The sequence below is a fragment of the Somniosus microcephalus genome, chromosome 7 (genome assembly GCF_052327205.1).
Source record: "Somniosus microcephalus isolate GS21.2 chromosome 7, FLI_Smic_1.0, whole genome shotgun sequence".
Lineage (NCBI taxonomy): Eukaryota > Metazoa > Chordata > Chondrichthyes > Squaliformes > Somniosidae > Somniosus > Somniosus microcephalus.
In genome coordinates this window covers 258,854,832-258,868,592 of record NC_140993.1, presented here as the reverse complement: position 1 = coordinate 258,868,592, position 13,761 = coordinate 258,854,832, and the positions used below count along the sequence as shown (strand labels likewise).

At 42.6% G+C, this 13,761-nt stretch overlaps 1 protein-coding gene across 2 annotated transcripts in view; it reads right to left on the bottom strand.

The window, feature by feature from the left end:
* The window catches only part of znf516 (zinc finger protein 516), a 248,691-nt gene extending 239,298 nt beyond the window's left edge, over positions 1 to 9,393 (bottom strand). Inside the window, exon 1 of one of the 2 annotated variants that reach the window (XM_085993646.1) lies at positions 9,115 to 9,393. The gene's annotated coding sequence lies outside the window, so the exon portion shown is untranslated. Of the gene's footprint in view, positions 1 to 8,759; positions 9,080 to 9,114 lie in introns of those variants that run through there. The other variant, XM_085993645.1, reaches the window with a different exon arrangement.
* Positions 9,394 to 13,761: the final 4,368 nt, after the last annotated feature.

Below are 13,761 nucleotides of genomic sequence, written 5' to 3'. Positions count from 1 at the left end.
CGGGGACGGGGTACTGAACTGGTAAGATCAGCTATGATCTCAGACGAGGATCAGCCATGATCTCATTGAATGGCGGAGCAGGCTCGAAGGGCCGAATGGCCTACTCCTGTTCCTATCTCTATGTTACTATGAAGTGTTGCCGGACCGACCAAAACTCTCCTCAAAATGCTCCATTATGGAGTTCATAAGGACTTGGAGCTTCTAGTTGCTAAAACAACATACTTTCTGTTGGCATTGAGACATTCTCAATTACAATTTTGCACTCCACGGTTAGGTTAACAAACTTATACTGGTTAAGTGGTTGATTAATTGTTTGAAAAGCAGTAATAGATCGTTAGTGCATATTCATCAAGATTAACTGCCACTACCAAGAACAGTACAGGGCGGATTGTGATTGGGAGCAGGTATCCGGCGGGAAACCCCTCCGTCCAGTTCATTCCCCAACCAGAAGGGGTGGCGGGAGACCTCGGCCAGGCCTCATTTAAATGCCGCCATTCCATTGCCCTCCTGGCCAAACACGCTGGCTTCTAAGTAAGTAGCAGGGAGGGGGTTTCGGGAGGGTCTCGTGGAAGGGAAGCGAAAGGGGAATGGTGGAATTAGGAGCAGGAGAGACCACCACTTTCATTGTGTGCATGGAGAAGCACTCTTATAGAATCGTACAGCACAGAAGGAGGCCATTCGGCCCATCGTACCTGTGCCGGCTCTCTGTAAGAGCCCTCCAATCAGTTCCAATTCCCTGCTGATTTTCTCATAGCCTTGCACATTTTCCTATTCAACTATTTATCCAACTCCCTTTTGAAAGTTACTATTGAATCTGTTTCCACCACCCTTTCAGGCAGTGCATTCCAATGATAACAACTGACTACATAAAAAATATTCTCCGCGTGTTGCCTCTGGTTCTTTTCCCAATACTTTAAGTCTGTGTCCTCTGATTACCGACTGTCCTGCCAGTGGAAACAGTTTCTCCTTATTTATTCTATCAAAACCCTTCATAATTCTGAACATCTCTATTAAATCTCCTCTTAACCATCTCTGCTCTAAGGAGAACAACCCCAGCTTCTCCAGTCTCTCCACGTAACTGAAGTCCCTCATCCCTGGTATCAATCTTCTCTGCACCCTCTCCAAGGCCTTGCCATCCTTCCTAAAGTGTGGTGCCCAGAACTGGACACACAATACTCCAGCTAAAGTCTAACTAATAATTTATAAAGGTTTACCATAACTCCTGCTCCTTCTGGCCCTAAAAAAGGAAAGCATTAAACTGAACCAGAAGGGGCCTCTTCCATCTGCATACCAGCAGCTGCCTAGCTCAGACCCTGGTTAAAACTGCATTGGGGACATAACAGGACCTCAATTTGCATAAATACACAAGGTTCCCACCTGCAAAACCCTGCAGTTTAATATCAGAAAGGGACAGGATCTTAGAAAGGATATATTGGCTTTGAAGGAGTGCATCCCAGGTTCACCAGAATGTTAACCAGGACTCCAAGGGTTAGATTACGAGGAGAGATTACATAAACTAGGCTGGTATTCCCTGGAATATAGAAGATTAAGGGGTGATTTGATTGAGGTTTTTAGGATTTTGAAAGGAAATGACAGGGTAAAAAGACCATGTTTTTCCAGTGGTGGAGAGTCTAGAACAAGGGGACATAATCTTAACAATCAAAGCCAGGCCATTCAGGAGAGAAGTTAGGAAACACTTCTTCACACAAAGTGTGGTAGAAGTGTGGAACTCTCTCCCACAAAAAGCAGTAGATGCCAGCTCAATTAATCATTTTAAATCTGAGATCAATAGATTTTTGCTAGACATGGGTATAAAAGGATATGGAGCCGAGGCGGGTGGATGGAGTTAAGATGCAGATCAGCCGTGATCTCACTGAATGGCGGAACAGGCTCGAGGGGCTGAATGGCCTCCTCCTGTTCCTATGTTGTATTGATTTGAGTGGGTATCGTTTCCGCTGGGCATGCAGGACTCCTATGTTTTAAAACGGCGTATTTCCATGATTTTGTTGGCACCTTAGCAGAAAAAAATAGGAATTTCTGTCTCAATATTGTCATTGCTTAATTGCTAAAGAACGTTTGAACAAAAACAATATTATAGTCCTTAAATCACTGCACTACAAAGCTCCTAAAATAACTCATTTCCTCTTTTGAGCTATCTCTGTACCTCATGTACTAAACATGCTGCTTTCAGATGGGCTGGCCAGTATTTTCATTCAAGCGCATACTCTCCTTGTTAAAAGGAGTTTTTTTCTGCAACTAGCTCCGACCCAAATTATATTTCATTTCTGTTCTTTAGGACAACAAAGCCAATCGATTAGAGTATTTATAAAAATGTGTACAATGCAGAAGACCAACAAATTTCATAAGAAATATTAAATTAACATTCCTAACAGAAAACATGAATCAATGCTAACTGTTTTTTTTTATTATGAAACATAACCTTTCTGGCAACCCATTTTAATGCAAGTCAGCATTTTTTTTTTACTTTAACACATTTTACGGATTTTTTTCTTAAAATTACGCAAATAAGATAGGAGGGTTCACTGAGGTCTGAAAATCTGATGATATCACAGTACGAGCAAGCATCCTTGGGTCCTCTTTAATGTCTGTCTACAGTGAGTGGCGCAGGAAGACTAGCACAGACTCACCAATAACGTTCATTACAGAGGCATGCTTTGGGAGTTAGAGAATGAATTTACCATTTAAATTTAGAACTCAGAATCCGATTTCAAACTACACATTGCAGCAGATTTTTTTTTTAAAAAGCTGATTACTGAACATACTCCAGTTGTTTAGTAAAATAATTATGATTTTTTTTAAAAAAACAATCAGAGGAATAAACCAAAAATGTCAATATGGCGCTGTACTTTATATGTGTATCGTAATATACAATACGCCACAGGGCAAGTGTCTGTCCTTGTTCATCCATGAGAAAATGAAAATAGCTCCATTTCTAAATATTTATTCTCCATTCTGATGAAGGAGTACACCTGAAATGTTACTCTATCTTTCCTCTCTATATATGCTTTTCAATCTGCTGGGCCTTTCCTTGTTATTTTACTTCCTGCCATTATTTCAGATTTCCACGCTTTTTCTTTTAACGCCTTTATTCTTAGTCAGGTAAGTTCATTTTTTTTTTGAAGTCACAGATTTGCAACTGGCATCATCGAAGCTGGTAGTGCTCTTGCCTTCTGAGTCAAAAGGTTGTGTGCTTCCAATCCCGCCCTGGAGACTTGAGCAAAATTTATGCACTGACACTCCAGTCCTGCACTGACGGAGGTGCTGTCTTTTGGATGAGACATTAAAGCGAGGCCGTGTCTGCTCTCTCAGGTGGACGTAAAGGATTCCATAGGGCTCTTTTGAAGAGCAGGGGAGTTCTCCCCAGTGTCCTGACCAATATTTATCCCTCAATCAACATCACTAAAACAGATAACTGGTCATTATCACATTGTTTTTGTGGGAGCTTGCTGTGTGCAAATTGGCTGCTGCATTTCCTACAACAGTGACTACACTTCAAAAAGTATTTCATTAGCTGTAAAGCGCTTTGGGACACCCTGAGGTTATGAAAGGCGCTATATAAATGCAAGTCTTTTTTTTTAGAGCAGACTAAATCACGATAAAACAAATTGATGGAAAGTGGTCAAAGAATGAGTAATTTGTTCCAGACTTAATGAAAATCAGCTTCAAACCGCAAGTAAATGATTTGTATTTTCCAGTACCACAGAGATTACTTTGGGGAGCATGAGGCAACAGTGAGATTTGGTGACTCGACCTTTTTCCCAACCAAATCTCTAAGTCACTAAACAAAATTTAGATGAAAGCCATCGCAAAAATATATAGTGCGACCGCCATTATTCTGGTCTCCATATTATAAAAAAGGTTATAGAGGCACTGGAGAAAGTGCAAAAAAGATTCACAAGGATGATACCAGAACTGAGAGGTTATAACTATCAGGAAAGGCTGAACAGGCTGGGGCTGAAGACTGAGAGGCGACCTGATCGAGGTCTTTAAGATTATGAAAGGGTTCAATAGGGTAAACGTAGAGAAGATGTTTCCACTTGTGGGGGAGACCAGAACTAGGGGCCATAAATATAAGATAGTCACTAATAAATCCAATAGGGAATTCAGGAGAAACTTCTTTAGCCAGACAGTGGTGAGAATGTGGAACTTGCTACCACAAGGAGTAGTGAGGCGAATAGTATAGATGCATTTAAAGGGAAGCTAGATAAGTACACAAGGGAGAAAGGAATGGAAGGTTATGCTGATAAGGTGAGACAAAGTAGGGTGGGAGGAGGCTTGTGTGGAGTATAAACACCGGCATAGACCGGATGGGCCGAATGGCCTGTTTCTGTGCTGTAAATTCTATGTAGTCCACAACAGTGAAGGGGACACCCTCCCCCCACCACCACACTGGATAAAAGTACAGAAATACTCTTAGCGCTGGAACGAAGGCAACTACAATATAAATAAGATAAATGGAGTCGTATCTTACTTGTGCCACGATGTTAACTTACATGTTAATAGCTGGTGCAGTGTGGTATTTTCTCACAAGGTAATGCCTTGCAAAAATTTTTGGAGGATAATCAGGAACATGAATGCTTAGAGAGCACTGATACTAATAGAGATGCCAAAATAGTGATTATGAATCAGAATGTCCATTATACAAAACACTTAAGATTTTGTTTCTTTTGCCATCATTGTGATAGTATATCAATAACTTCATAAAAATATTCTTTGCAAACTTTCAGTACTACCGCAGATGCCAAATTAAACATCACCTATCTTCACCTGACAGATAAGATGGGCTAACCAAAAGGTAATTAATGCTACAAAGTTTTGCCATCATTTTGCCATGTTGGAACATGTATACAGATAGCTGCAGAGAAAGATGGTACTCGTGCAAATCAAAATGTGTATGTGTAAACCATTGGTTAATAGCAGTTAATGTCTCTTACTTGAAAGCATAACACTAATACCCCATTTAGCCTGTCAACTAGACATGCAATATTCATTATAGATCATCTGGTCCTTAATCTGGTTCCTGGTTCACTCTGTAGGATTATCCTGGTTACAGGGCCATATTAATACATTATATTTATTCACACACCACAGACATTAGAGGTACTATACACTCCAGATACAGGAAACTTTGGTTTATCCGGAGGTTAACTGTCCGGAATGCTCGATCCACCGGCAAAATTCAGGAGTCGGTTCAGCAAGTTTTTTTTCTTTTCGTTGCTTTTTTTTCACCAGTCAGGCTCTGCAAGGTCTAGCTAAAGCTGTTGCTTAGCTACAGAGACGCTTGCAAGCTATGGCTGACTGTTTAGAAGCTAAGCAACAGGGTTTGTTGCTAGATACGGAGCTCAAAAGCTCCGTATGTTTTAACATTAGTGCTGGTTTGTCCGGCAGTTTTGATGGGGCGGCAACAGCTCGGTCCCGTCGGTGCCGGATAGCACAAAGTTTCCTGTAGCAAGAAGTTAGGAGCAGGCAAGCATGGTATTGTCAAGAGTGGGGAATATCTATGTGTCAGCCTTAGTGAGCAGCACTCTTGCCTCTGCAGCAGAAGATTGTGGGTTCATGCCCCACACCAGAAAGTTGAGAACATAATCTTGGCTGACACTTCATTGCAGCATTGAGGGAGTGTGAGAGGTGCCGTCTTTCAGATGAGACGATAAACCGAGACCTCATCTGCCCTCTGTGGTGGGCATTAAAGACCCCATGCCACTTTTTGAGAAGGGGAGCTCCTGGTGTTCTGGCCAAGATTTATCCCCCAACCTACATCACCAAGTGTCAGCTATAGCTCAGTGGGTAGCACCCTCGCCTTTGAGTCAGAAGGCTGTGGGTTCAAGTCTCACTCCAGAGACTTGAGCACATAAATCTAGGTGGAGTGCTGCGCTGTCGGAGGTGCCGCCTTTTGGATGAGACGTTAAACCGAGGCCCCGTCTGCTCTCTCAGGTGAACGTAAAAGATCCCATGGCACTATTTTGAAGAAGAGCAGGGGAGCTATCCCCGGTGTCCTGGCCAATATTTATCCCTTAATCAACATCACTAAAACAGATTTTCTGGTCATTGTCACATTGCTGTCTGTGGAAGCTTGCTGTGCGCAAATTGGCTGTCGCGTTTCCTACATTACAAAAGTACTTAATTGGCTGTAAAGTGCTTTGGGACGTCCGGTGGTCGTGAAAGGCACTATAGAAATGCAAGTCTTTCTTTCTAAAGCAGATTCATTGTACTGTTTGTGGGGCCTTGCATTGTGCAAATTGGTTGCTGCGTTTCCCTACATTATGACAGTGACCACACTTCATTGTCTGTGTAGTGCTTTGGGATGGCGTGAAATGCACTATATAATCTTTGTTCTTGTCATTAAAAAACTCATTTGTTGATTACTCAATCTGTCCGAATCTTATTAAAAGAGAGCACAATAACACACTCTCAAAGCGCGTTGTACAATTTGGAGTAACGTCATGGGATGCAAGCTCACTCCACTTGACAACTTCCTGGTTTATATCTGTCAACTACTCACTGGCTAAACCGAGGTATCATAATGCAGAGATTATAAATCAGATTTTATGTAGTTGTCATTTTTAACTGGTATCGTTTCACCAACTGATATGCTCATTACTGCGGCCCTTTTTAAAAAATAAAAGGACAAAACAAATATGCTTTAGAAGTTTTATACTTCAAAATGGGAATTGGATAAATACTTGAAGGAGAAAAATTTGCAGGGGTATGGGGAAAGAGCGGGGTAGTGGGACTAACTGGATTACTCTTGGAAAGAGCCGGCACAGACTCGATGGGCCGAATGGCCTCCTTCTCTGCTGTACTATTCTATGATTCTATAATACTGAATGCCTGTCAGTGTAATTATCTTTAGAGGTAAGAGATGGCAGATGCTCTGGCTATATGTTTGAACAGGTGGTTAACTATGAATTGCATCAATGAGTGACAGACAATGGGTCATTACTGGTGATCCTGCACTGGTGTAAATCAGCACCACTGTCAGTAAGGGATGGTGTGTGGGGTAAAGGAACATCAGCAAGAGACTTATATTCTGCACGAAGAGCAAATGTTTCGCCCCATACTGCAGATCAATGGAAATTAAGAGTTATTTTTGGAGGATTACAAACAAAACTGTGGTTTTTAAATGTTTTTGGTTTAATTTCGGTTGCTGTTACACCATAGTTGGCATGAAGTCAGTTTGGTGACTTCATGCCTGAATTATACTACAGATTCTGTTTGATTCTAAGTGGTTTCAGCAACACATTGACACAGATTGTGTTGTTTAACTTGCCTATTACAGTATCCTGTGAATAAGAAACATATGTCTTTTAGCATATCTGTTGCAGTTGTTATAATATAAAATAATATTTTTTTTAAAGATTCAAAGCGCAATTGGCATTCAAAGCACACAGGCTCAAGACCGATCCAAAAAATACATTGTTTAAGCCCCAAACACCGACCAAAAATTAAGTTACACAACATCATTCTGACACATGAGCCTCTTCAGAAATAATTCTGACCAAATCTACATGTACAAGGTTTCTTTTTAAGTCGTTATGACCCACACAGCCCTCAAGGACAATACCGAGGATCAATGTAAACTGCTGCTGCATGCTGTTTTAGCCTTATTTACCCTCCACATGAAAAGTTAATATGCATTCCTCCTCCACCTCCCTCCATTTCTTGACGTGATGAATAAACTAAAAGTTTGGTAACACACACTGAAATACATCCATTTATTTATGAATGAATATATTTATTTAAACCGTCCGGGTCTTTTTTTCCGCATACAGGTCAAAGAACTAAGCCCGCAGTCTGAAAGTAGTTACTGGGGTATTTTACCATAAAGAAAACAGATTTAAAGCCTTATATACTAACTGGCAATCAAAACAGGTCCGAATGGGCCAAGTTATGAAGTTAGAACGCCATGTACAAAACTTAAGTTGTGTTTATGTTGAACATTATAGTTTCCCTATCAGTATTGAATTATTCCAGCAGTTATAGCTTTAACCCACCCAAAATAATTTCATGTAATTAACTGGGAGTGTGTGTGTGTTGGTGGTGGGGTGGGGGTTGTGTCGATTGCAAATCTTAAAAAACAGACGCCAAAAAAATCAATGCAACGTCATCAACACACTGATAGGAATTAATGTCAACGTACAACTTTTTTTTTGGCACATACATAGTCCTCAATACAAATGCAATGGTCCTGAGGGTGAATCAGAGAAGATTGCTTACTTCTCTCTCCTCCTCCAGCCGCCCCCCCCCAATCACAACTGAAATGGAAGTTTTTTTTAATAAAAAATTGCAAAGTTTAGAAAAGCCCATACTTTTTTTTTGCTTGCAATTTCCTGACACCCACCAAAGTGCTTTGATGTCGATACAGATGTTGCGGCCGCGCACCCTGTGTGTGTGAAACCCCTGGAGCAGCGGCAACAAAGCAGCTCAGCTCCGGACCGCGTTCCATTCTCTCTCTCTCTCTCTCTGTCCATTTGCAGCAGTCGCTGTCTGCAAACGGGAAGAGCAGTGTCCAAGGACACACACACGGTGCTTGCTATGTTCCCCTCAAAGCGACAACAGCAATCTCGGAGCAAATTTTAAAAAAACACACACACTGCTCCACACCCCAGAATGGAAAAGAAACGATGCACGCAGCTGAATCCAGCTTCCTCTCTCTCTCTCTTTGCCCTGCTCTCTCATACAAACATAAAGCTCTTTTAATTTTATTTTTTTTGCAACATCTGCCTCGTTGTACTTACTTCATCAAGGAATTTCCTCACACAGTCACAACCGCTTGTGCAAATCACTCCCTTTGCAACGGAAAAAACAATCCACTAAATATGCAACTGTCTCTAGAGAAACGAAACCTCTTTACGATTTATGGTAAATATACATATAAGTCCTCGCCAACCAATCACCCAGCTCCGTGCATTGTAATAAAAATTGCAACTTGTACGTATTATTCTGGCTATGCGTGTGTGTGCATCATTTTCAAAGACGTAAGCAGTTTACGTTACACTTTCTATATGCATCTATCATCGTTGATAATACCATTTTATATATGACCATGTTGAAAATACCAAACGCTGCTTTCTGCAGACACCACCAACTTACCGAGGCGCCTTGTATTAGGAGCAAATATATAGAAATGCAGAGATATAAAAAAAACGTCTTGGGTTCCGTTGACTTGAATTAACTTTGAAGATTGTTTTCGTGCACTTCTGTTGGTATAAGATGCTACCAAGAACATAAACAGCGGTTGCACAGTATATGCCTGGGGTGGGAGAGGGGGGGGGGGGTTACAAGTTAGCGATTATTGTACAACATATCCCCTGTTGTTTAATTTCTTGTATTACATTAGTGACGTACGCTGCAACCAGGCAGGAGAGTAATGAAGTGACAGGGGATGTGAGTCAAGCCAACTTGTCCCGTAAAGTCCCGCCCCTCCACTGCGCTGATCGCCGACTGTCAACATTAACAATTTAAGGAAAGCACTGCCCAGCTCGACAGGAGACAAGCGCGACTTCTTTTCTCCAACTGGCCTTTGGCACGACGCCAATGCAACCAAACCCCAAGGCCCAGTTACCAATCGCTGACAATATAAATCCTTTGATTTGATAAGATTGTCGAGGTTGCACTTTTTGCTTATTTCTGAAAAAAGCAACCCGTGGACTAATATTTTTTTAAAGTGCACGAATTCCTTGGAGAGGCGAAATAACAATTGTGCTCAGATCTATTCCAAACCACAAAGAGAGTATTAAGATAATGCAGAATATTTTGAAAATTTTACTCTGCGTGCAATTCCTGCCAATTTTGTCCCGTTATCAATTCCTATGTCTACATTTATAATGGCTGCAGCGCCACCACTGGTAGGAGGGTGTAATTATAGTGTGACATGTTTACATACGCAATTTATTATAAATGTGAACATTGGCACGACCTGAAAGGGTGGTGGAAGCTGATTCAGTAGTAACTTTCTAAAGGGAATTGGATATATACTTGAAAAAGAAACATTTGCAGGGATATGGGAAAAGAGCAGGGGGAGTGGGACGAATTGGAGAGCTCTTTCAAAGAGCGGGCATAAGCATGATGGGCCGAACGGCCTCCTTCTGTGCTGTACAATTCTATATAACTTTAAAATGGGGACTGAATTACGTCTGTGCGCCTTGAGTCAGTGATTCTCAATCTTCACCATGGTCTTGACTTCCCTTGTGCATCACAGGAGGAGATCCACAGTATTTATATTATAGGTATACAAAACTTACTGCAGGAGTGTGTATTAAATTTTGTTGCGGTTATAATGGGCTGAGAATGTGTTTGATTAGCTTACTGGCGAATAGGAAATATGCTGAGTGCAAGAATTGGCATCGGCTTAAGAATGATAGCGTTGGAGGGTATTGGCTGTCAGTATGTTGTAATGTCCTAATTGAAGTCCAGGGCAATATGCCTTAATTTTGAAGTTTGATACTGCCGCAGAATATGGGATCTTCTGTTTATTAAACAATTATACATGTGTATTTATTGCAAGTTGAATTTAAAGTTTCTTCGGTTTGATATAACAACAACATTTTCAGCAAAGTGCATGAGGATCTATTACTGCGCTGGTGACTAAGCTCTGGAAAACATCCAAAAAACACTTTGGAGGACTAGTCATTTTTCCAATTAAATCTTGGGAAGACCAAAGCCATTGTTTTCGGTCCTCGTCACAAACTCCGTTCCCTAGCCACCGACTCCATCCCTCTCCCTGGCATCTGTCTGAGGCTGAACCACACTGTTTGCAACCTTGGTGTCATATTTGACCCTGAAATCAGCTTCCGACCACATATCCGCAGCATAACAAAGACCGCCTACTTCCACCTCCGTAACATCACCCGTCTCCGCCCTTGCCTCAGCTCATCAGCTGCTGAAACCCTCATCCATGCCTTTGTTACCTCTAGACTTGACTATTCCAACGCACTCCTGGCTGGCCTCCCAAATTCTACCCTATGTAAACTTGAGGTCATTGAAAACTCGGCTGCCCGTGTCATAACTCGCACCAAGTCTCGTTCACCCATCACCCCTGTGCTCGCTGATCTACATTAGCTCCCGGTTAAGCAACGCCTCGATTTCAAAATTCTCATTCTTGTTTTCAAATCCCTCTATGGCCTCACCCCTCCCAATCTCTGTAATTTCCTTCAGCCCCACAACCCCCCTGCTGAAGATATCTGCGCTCCTCTAATTCTGCCCTCTTGAGCATCCCTGATTATAATCACTCAACCTTTGGTTGTCGTGCCTTCTGTTGCCAAGGCCCTAAGCTCTGGAATTCCCTCCCTAAACCTCTCCGCCTCGCTCCCTCTCTCTCCTCCTTTAAGACGTTCCTTAAAACCTACCTCTTTGACCAAGCTTTTGGTCACCTGCCCTAATTTATCCTTATGTGGATCAGTGTCAATTTTTTTGTCTTATAATACTCCTGTGAAGCACCTTGGGACGTTTTACTACATTAATGACACTATATAAATACAAGTTGTTGTTGTTGTTGTAGTAGTAGTAGTAAAAACTCACCAACAGGCTCTTCCTATATGCAAAACGACACTGTTAAATTAAGTGATCTAATTTCAATAATCAAACTTCTAACATTTTTGTCTTAGTCCCATACATTTACTTTTTTGATGCTCGCATTGCCATATGGTTAACTGCAAAGTGGGTCTGCTGCAGTCATTTGAAACCAACTCTCTCTATTATGAGTATATCCGTTGTGATTTAGAGTCATAGTCATAGAGTCATAAAGGCACAGAAGGAGGCCATTCGGCCCATCGAGTCCGTGCCGGCTCTCTGTAGAGCAACCCAGTCAGTCCCATTCCCCCGCTCTATCCCCGTAGCCCTGCAAGTTTATTTCCCTCAAGTGCCTATCCAGTCTCCTCTTGAAAACATTGAGTGTCTCCGCTTCCACCACTTCCGTCGTCAGCAAATTCCAGGTCATCGCCACTCGCTGTGTAAAACAGTTTTTCCTCACGTCCCCCCTGTATCTCTTGCCCAAAATCTTAAATCTGTGTCCCCTAGTCCTTGTACCATCAACTAGTGGGAACAGCCTTTCCCCGTCTAGCCTATCCAAACCCGTCATAATCTTGTACACCTCCATCAAATCACCCCTCAACCTCCTTTGCTCTAATGAAAACAAATCCAGCTGCTCCAACCTGTCCTTGTAGCTAAGATCCCCCATCCCCAGAACCATTCTGGTAAATCTCCTCTGCACCCTCTCGAGGGCCTTCACATCCTTCCTAAAGTGTGGTGACCAGAACTGGACGCAATACTCCAGTTGTGGCCTAACCAACGCCATAACATTTTGAACTTTACTTTCTACCTTCTATTTCTACTCCCTCCCCAAATCTTTTTTCTAGTCCGTATGGCTTCATACCACCATCACCCAATGTGCCATCTGGAAACCCCTGACCCTTCTCTTTAGTTCTCCTGCCATCCTGCGCAATTATCCAACTAAGAGAATCTGCATGCACCTTGTTTCCAGCCTCTACCGATGCAGTTCTTGAGTTAGTCACTAGAAGGCGTATGAGAGCAGTTGGAAGAGCGGGCCATTGTTTACCTGCTGGAGATTCCCTTCCTCTATTGTGGAGAAGAACCTGGCTTCTGCATGGCTCCTAGCACTGATGATCTGGTTGAGGTTAGTAACTCCCGATGTGACAATACATAGGTATAAATCTTGGTCCTAAAAGGATATTGAGGCACTGGAGGAGGTGCAAAAAAAAATGTATAAGGCTGATACCAGAACTGAGAGGATACAACTATCAGGAAAGATTGAACATTCTGAAGGGGGAGGGTGAACAGCTAGAGGTCGTGGGCCATATCGGTATCAACTACATAGGTAGAAAGAGGGATGAGGTCCTGCAGGCAGATTTTAGGGAGCTAGGAAAGAGATTAATAAGCAGGACCTCAGAGGTAGTAATCTCCGGATTACTCCCGGTGCCACGAGCTAATGAATATAGAAATAGGAGGATAGAGCAGATGAATGCGTGGCTGGAGAGATGGCGTAGGAGGGAGGGCTTTAGATTCCTGGGACATTGGGACCAGTTCTGGGGGGGTGGGACCTATACAAGCCGGACAGGTTACACCTCAACAGAGCCGGGACCAATGTCCTGGTGGGGTTGGGGGGGGAGGGTGCCGGGGGGGCGTTGCTAGTGCTGTTGAGGCGGGTTTAAACTAATTTGGCAGGGGGATGGGCACCAGGATGTAGCATTAGAAAGGAGAAACAAGGAGGCGGTGGCGTAGTGGTTATGTCACTAGACTAGTAAGCCAGAGGCTTAGTCAAATGCTCTGAGGATATGGGTTCAAATCCCACCACGGCAGCTGGTGGAATTTAAATTCAATTCAATTTAATTCTGGAATTAAATGTTAGTCTTAGTAATGGTGACCATGATACGATTGTTGCAAAAACCCATCTGGTTCACTAATGCCCTTTAGGGAAGGAAATCTGCCGTCCTTACCTGGTCTGGCCTACATGTGACTCCAGACCCACAGCAATGTGGTTGACTCTTAATGCCCTCTGAAATGGCCTAGCAAGCCACTCAGTTGTGAACAACCGCTACGAAAAACAATAAGAATAAAACCGGACGGACCACCCGGCATCGACCTTGGCACCGGAAATGACAACGACAACGGCAAACCCAGCCCTGTCGACCCTGCAAAGTCCTCCTTACCAACATCTGGGGTTTGTGCCAAAATTGGGAGAGCTGTCCCACAGACTAGTCAAGCAACAGCCTGACATAGTCA